The sequence below is a fragment of the Watersipora subatra genome, chromosome 8 (assembly GCF_963576615.1).
Source record: "Watersipora subatra chromosome 8, tzWatSuba1.1, whole genome shotgun sequence".
Taxonomy (NCBI): domain Eukaryota; kingdom Metazoa; phylum Bryozoa; class Gymnolaemata; order Cheilostomatida; family Watersiporidae; genus Watersipora; species Watersipora subatra.
In genome coordinates, this window is record NC_088715.1 from 46,090,380 (window position 1) to 46,097,425 (window position 7,046).

Genomic DNA, 7,046 nt, shown 5'->3' on the forward strand with positions numbered 1-7,046 from the left:
TATCTAAGAGTAACTGATTTCATTAACTCACTTACTTAACATTATCTATTTCAGTGCCTTTGCAAGTCACATAGGTATGGAATGCTTTAAATAATAAGCATATATTAGAGTAATAAACTATAATCATCATTTCTTTAATAGGAGCAATAATTGCTATCTTAACTGTGGAAATTCATGATTCTTGTTTAACCATTCTCATGGCTGATGGTATTGATCTACTCAATCACTACGGTTGACTGGCACAAAAAAGAGGCGTGGCCTAAATGCTCCTTGTTTGCACCGGAAACGGTCGTGTTGTTATCACTCTAGGGGGAGATAACTCTATGGGTTATACAACCACATATCATGGTAATAACACTATATTGTTCTAGCAACAATGTTGTTGTATACAAACACTAAAAATAACAGGATCTCTAAATGCATTTAGTTAAAGTTGCTTTCTTAAATTATTCATAAGTAGATAAGTTGTACTAATAGCGCACAAAAGATGAATATGTCATGTCCTTAACAGTACTGTGTAAACGATTGCCTTTTCAAGCTGCACTAATAATGCCTCAAAGGTAAATAGGTCAGAATGTATCAGTAGTAGGCCTACATGAAAAACTTTGTTAATCCATAACAAAAGCCGATGAGAAGCAATTAGATAAAGTCTAAATAAAACATAAAAAAGTAAGTTATCTTTAAGGAAACATTGTCACTATGATTTTGTTTTTATGATATTTTATATTTTATCTTTAATTTTGTTTTTATGATCTTATTTTATAATTGTTGTATAACCTATTTGCAAAAAAAAAATGTTTGAAATAAGATTATTGCAAATAAAGTAATATAAACAGCGTAGCAGAAGTGATGACCCAGATAATTCTGTGGTAGAAACCAAATGTACACTGATAACATTTTAAAGCAAAAACAAGGTGGCAATTTTAGTAGGCTAGGAAAATGGGTGGTATCAATGCGCACATTTTTTGTTGTTTGAGCACATCAGTGAAAAAAGAAAAAGCAAACATTGTCTATATTACAACAAATATTGCAAAAAGCCTTTTTATTGAACTAGTTTTTAGAAGAGCATTACCCTGATACCTCAATTTCTAAAACTGATATTATTATGTTTTAATTGCATTGAGCAGAAACAAAATACCACCAGCTGTTGGGAGTGTCAAAATCTTAGAAAGAAATTATACTGTTATTAATTTATCATACAAAGACATATTACCCAAATCATTTTAGTGTGACCGGCTCGCTGATGACCTACTTATAAATACTTTAAATGAACCAGAACACTCTATATTAGGTCTGGAAAAATGATTGAGACTTCTTATATTACAACCGCAGACGAGAACTTTACACAAATAACTTACAAAATGCAAAAGACTACCGGCTTGTGATTTTATGAAGGCTGTTGCCAGATATGCGATTATTTTGCATTAAAAAAATTATGCTGGTAAAAGCAACAGGTGCCATTGACCAGGATACTTGCTTTTTTCATAGCAAAACAAACAATAGGTTAGCCTTGTAGTTGAAAGGTTTATAGTACAGATCTATTTGTTCAGATTGATTTTAAATTGTTTGTCATTCATTCAATTCTACTTTAAAAGAGCGAAAGTTTATAATTTATCTTTGATATCTAATATGTTAAAAATTTGGGATTTGGTTGCTATCAAGTTAGGTTGTTTATTAAAACTAGTCACAATTTTAAGCATCTTTTTATAGTTCTGTTTTTGAATGCTTAACTGCAAACAATATTAGCTTTGAATATAGACCATAAAACTCCATGTAAAAATGAGTTGGAATTTAACAGAGTTTCACCGCACATTAGCCAGTCTTGACAAACTGTTGTTTTTGCGGAGTTGTCTCCTGGCAAGCCGGGCAAGCCAAACTGGGCTAGCACTGAAAGGGAGTTGTTATTTGTTATTTTTATTGAAAGTCTGTGTTGAAGAATTTAAGTGTAAAAATGTTTTAGCAATATACTAAGGAACATGTAGGTACGTAATATTTAAGTAATCATGTTTGTGACCTACACATTCTCTCCCAAAACCTTTATGATAAACAATAGTTTTCAGCTGGTATCTAATCTGTCACTGAAATATATTAAGTTCGCAAAAATGGGTGACTCTAACAGCTTCCATTTAGGTACCTTGCCATCCATCTAGCAAGTTTGCTTTAAATTGTTTATTTAGGCAAGCAAAGCTCATTTGGCTTTAGGCTGCTGTAAACCGCACACTGTGCTTTAAAAATATACGAGTTGTTATACACCCTTTATTAAAAGTTGTGAATTTGTAGGCAATGAAACTTTAATGCTCTGAACCCTAACGGTAACTTTTGCCGCGTTGCGTAAGATGTGTCAGAATCCCCAATGGCCGAAATTCTGGCATTCACATGGCTTTGTTTTTAAAAGCTGTTTCTGAGAAACAGCATAAACTAGCTAAATTAATTTTTGCGCAGGATATTAGATCAAAATCTTCACTCCCATTTCACACTTCTTTTTCTAAGAGTTGTACACTGTAGTCCTACACTCTTTAGTTTATTTTTACATCAATCACATAGCATAATTACTTTATTATTTTCTTTGGCTACCAAACTTTGGTTTAATGATTGTGTTTGCAAATTATATTAGACACACACATGCCAGATGTGCCAGAAGACCTGATATGCATAACTCTCTTTTTCTTACATTGCAACTTGACTCATGGTTTGCCTACTTTTGCTTTTCTGAAACAATAGATTTTACATATGTACATGATTCCCACAAAATTTGCCTTAGTCCTGCATACTCTTTAGTGTTTATGTGAGCATAGTAATTAATACAACTTTCTGATAGTCATGTGATTCAGTAAACATGAGCAATGCAAATAACTGAAAAAAATGTCTTTTTTTTAGCGAACAACAAATTAGACTCCAAGTACAGCTGACAATCATATAGTCTATGCAAACTATTACATAAATTCAACATAATGTAATGAATTTATGTAACTCTTTTTCTTTGTACTAAATAAAAAAATTCTATATATATATATAAATCTCAACATTTTTCTGTTGGTCATTCACGTGTCCAGATATTGCAATTAAGTTAATGAAAAATCATTTTCGAAGTAGATTTGAGCTAAAAACCTCCAGGTCTGCTGACAGGTATATTAAACTACTGGAATAAGTGTCTAGCTGGTCCCGGTAGTGAACAATAGGGCACACCATGCTTATCACACCTGCCATCATTTAATGTCAATTGGTTGAAATACTCACACTTCGTCTAAAATACTTAAAGAACATCACACTTCTTTTTAAATGTTGGTTATCTTCAAACAGCTTTTGTTATAGTAGAATTACGTAGCTCAAGTTACTCTAGCTCATTGGGAAAAGAAATTCGGAAAGTTCAAGACTAATTATTTTATGAAAAAAACTTTGTAGCACATTACGCTTTCCTTACCAAGATTCCTCTTGAACACCGTTTATATAACTAACCCTATTAATAAGCCTCTTGGTGTTCCATGGAAGTCAGCTTTTGTACTAATGGCTAATCACATGAAGCTTCAAATATTCACACAACATTAGATAACTTCCAAATAATTTTTACAAAACTCACAAAAATGCAGTGGTCTCAAGTAACTAGCACTTATAGTCGTTTAAAATGTCTTCACAAACACACACTGCAACATTCTAGGCAGTTCAGACTACTTGAGTTTGCTAGCTGCACACTAACAGACACTCAGAAAAATTATGCTCAAATCAAAAAAGAATATTTAGCAGTTCAGTTTGGCTTATGAAGATTCCATCAATATATATATATATATATATATATATATATATATATATATATATATATATATATATATATATATATATATATATATATATATATATATATATATATATATATATATATATATATGGTCAACATGTAGTGGTGGAAACGGATCATTTTCCACTTATAGGAATCATCAATAAGGGTCTTAATTATATCAGTCCCAGGCTATTGAGAATGAGACTACACAATCAATTATATGATTACACACTTGTGCATACACCAGGTAAAGCTCTAGTTCTTGCAGACACACTATCGCGTGCCTTTTTGGCAGATTTATGTGAATATGCAGAAACTCTAAGCTCACTAGATACAGAAAAAATCCATTCAGTCACAAGCGGTGTCGTTAGAAACCCAACCTTCAAAGACCGGCTCCTTAGCACAGTGCAATCAGACAGCACTCTACAAATCCTTAGCAGCTACATACGAAATGGCTGGCCAGCTAAGAGGAGCAAGTGCATTGAACCACTGAAACCATTTTGTGCAGCAAGTTATGATTTGACGACACATGATGGTCTGATATTTAAAAACAGTCAAATAGTCATCCCAGTGTCTATGCGCAAGCAGGTAATAGATATTATTCACATAGGACATTTAGGGGTCAGTAAGTGCATAGGGAAAGCCAAAAATTCCGTGTGCTGGGCTGGCCAGGTTGTCAGGGGCAGATACAGGATGTGGTGTTGAGTTGTGCAACATGCCATGAGAATGTTAGGGCAAATGCACAATGTGCTTACAAACCATATGACATACCGCAGTATCCAATGCAATCAGTAAGCATAGATGTTTTTCACTTAGCTGGCAAGGAGTATCTAGTCACGGTAGACAGATATTCCAATTGGCCTACCTGCTGCGAGCTGAAGAGTGCAAAATCAAGTAACATTGTCGAGATACTGCGTAGGCAGTTCCTTGACTTTGGTAGACCTGAGATCCTAGTTTCTGGTAATGCTTCGTATTTTACATCATTTGAATTTGAACAGTTTCTAAAAGAACTTGAGATACAGCACATCACATCTAGTCCGTATTATGCCTGTTCTAACGGCCTTGCTGAAAAGATGAATTAAACTATCAAAAGCAGCCTGAAAAAGGCCCATGAGTCAAATCAAACATTGTTTGATGTCTTAGCCTCCCTTCGATCTACACCATTGGGGGTAAATAACAATCACCTTCAGTTCTATTACAGTCAAGAAATTTACGAAACAATCTTCAGTTCATGCCTCAACAGCTCAAACTTCAAAAAGTAGACATTAACCTCATTGAGAAAACTTTTAGAGAGCGCCAGTTGCAAAATATTTTCAACACAAGCCCAGCTAGGCGCCCTATTGAGATGTGTGTAGGCATGAGAGTTTGGTGCCAACTAGGCCATCGGCGTTGGGTAGATGCAGTGATCATCTGGAGAGCAGAGATACCCAGGGGCTTTTATGTGGATATCGGCAAGGTTAGAGTTTTTAGAAGGAACATAAAATTCTTGAGGCCATACAAGGAAGCCTCAACAACCCTGCAATCTTTGCACTTAGAGAATAGAACCATGCGTAATTTTATGGCAGTAGAACATAAACCGGCACGAGGTGTAGACCACGATGACACAAGGTCAGAGGCCACACAGCCTTTAACCTCATCAGATACCTCACAATCTTCACACACCACCCACCAGCCTAGTAGTATTTATCAGTCACTTCCATCTGCGCAAACGCACACAACTAGGTCAGGTCACATATCCAAACCACCAGTGAGGTACTCCCAGCCAGGAAACTAATTTTAAAAATTGAGCATGTAACACTAACCTCGCTTAGTAAGCTGCATCCACTGACATATATTTTAGTTAACTCAGCTCCAAACTCTATTATAAACATTTTCTATTTTTATGCTTTTGTATTCACTGAAATTTTTAAGTTTGGTTTTACTGTCCTTCCAAAAAGGAGCGTGTTATATGTGCACTAAGTATGTGTGACTTTGAAGCAATGTTATGGGTGGTCCAGCTGGTGTTATCTTTATGACTCATCAGTACTGATCAAGCAGCCTGGCTAAGCAGTCGTCTTGAATTATCCTTGTCAACATTCATACAATAAAACCACATTGAGGAAACTCCACATTATAACAGTTACTACTTGACTCTTCTCAGCCTTTTTTGTATACTTACTAGATGAGAAAGTCTTACTTCGTTCGGTCTCTTCTCAATCTTGTTCATACATAGTCCACGGTTCTTGCACAAACTCTCCCATTACAAAGTTGGGCAATGATTTCCTTGTGTTGATTTGGTCAAAAACTTTGTTCTTCCAGACTCTCTGCATTATCTGAAAGTTTTCTGAATGACTGGGTAGGTCTTGTGGTAAGGTTCGATCCTATTTTTAAAACTTTCCAAAAGGCTGGATTTATATCTCCTTCTACTGTCTTTACTTGGGGCCTAAAAGTGTCTAAGCATACAAATTATTTAAAGGTTAGTGGTTCACCTTTGGCGAGTGTCTCCATAAATAAGCACTTCCCAGCATATTTTGAAGACACCATTTTGTTGTGATGCAAATAAATTTGCATGGACCATGTTTACAAGGCAGTTTGCTTCATTTACATGTATGTATTTCAGCAATACTTACTCAAATTTGTTTTGGGCAAGTAGCAAATATTGTGCAAATAGTTTAATAGTTTTAATATTTGAACTGAAAATAATGAATGCATTGATTAAACAAGGCTTAAAATAAATTTAACAGACTTGAATAAATTACACGCACAAAAATTGCACGAAAAATTTTAAACCAAAAACATCTTATTTTTCATTTATTTTAATTTAAAGAACAATTAATGAATCATTTTTATACAGTTACAATAAAGTTATAGTCTAAATCTATTATAAACATTCCAGTTTATAATAGTTTTAGACCCTGAATATAACTAAAATAAAACTAGTATGAATTAGTTGCTTTCTAATAAAAATTGATAGTAGAAATGAGCTGTTGAAGATTGTAACAAAGCATTGATAACAAATGCACTCGCTAGAATAAGTTTTCGACATTCTTATATACCACTACTTTATTTGCGAATTCATGTCTATGCTGTGTTAAAAATTCATGTCTATGTAGTGTTAAAAATGTTAGGATATTAGATCTATTAACAGCAGATTTATTTTATAATTTGTTTTACGTTGAAAACACCGATATGCTGTAAAAGCTCTTTTAAATTTTCATAAAAAAACTGAAGGTTTTGTTGAAACAGAGAAAACCAACAAAAACTCCATTTAACTTCTGTCGTTATGCATAAA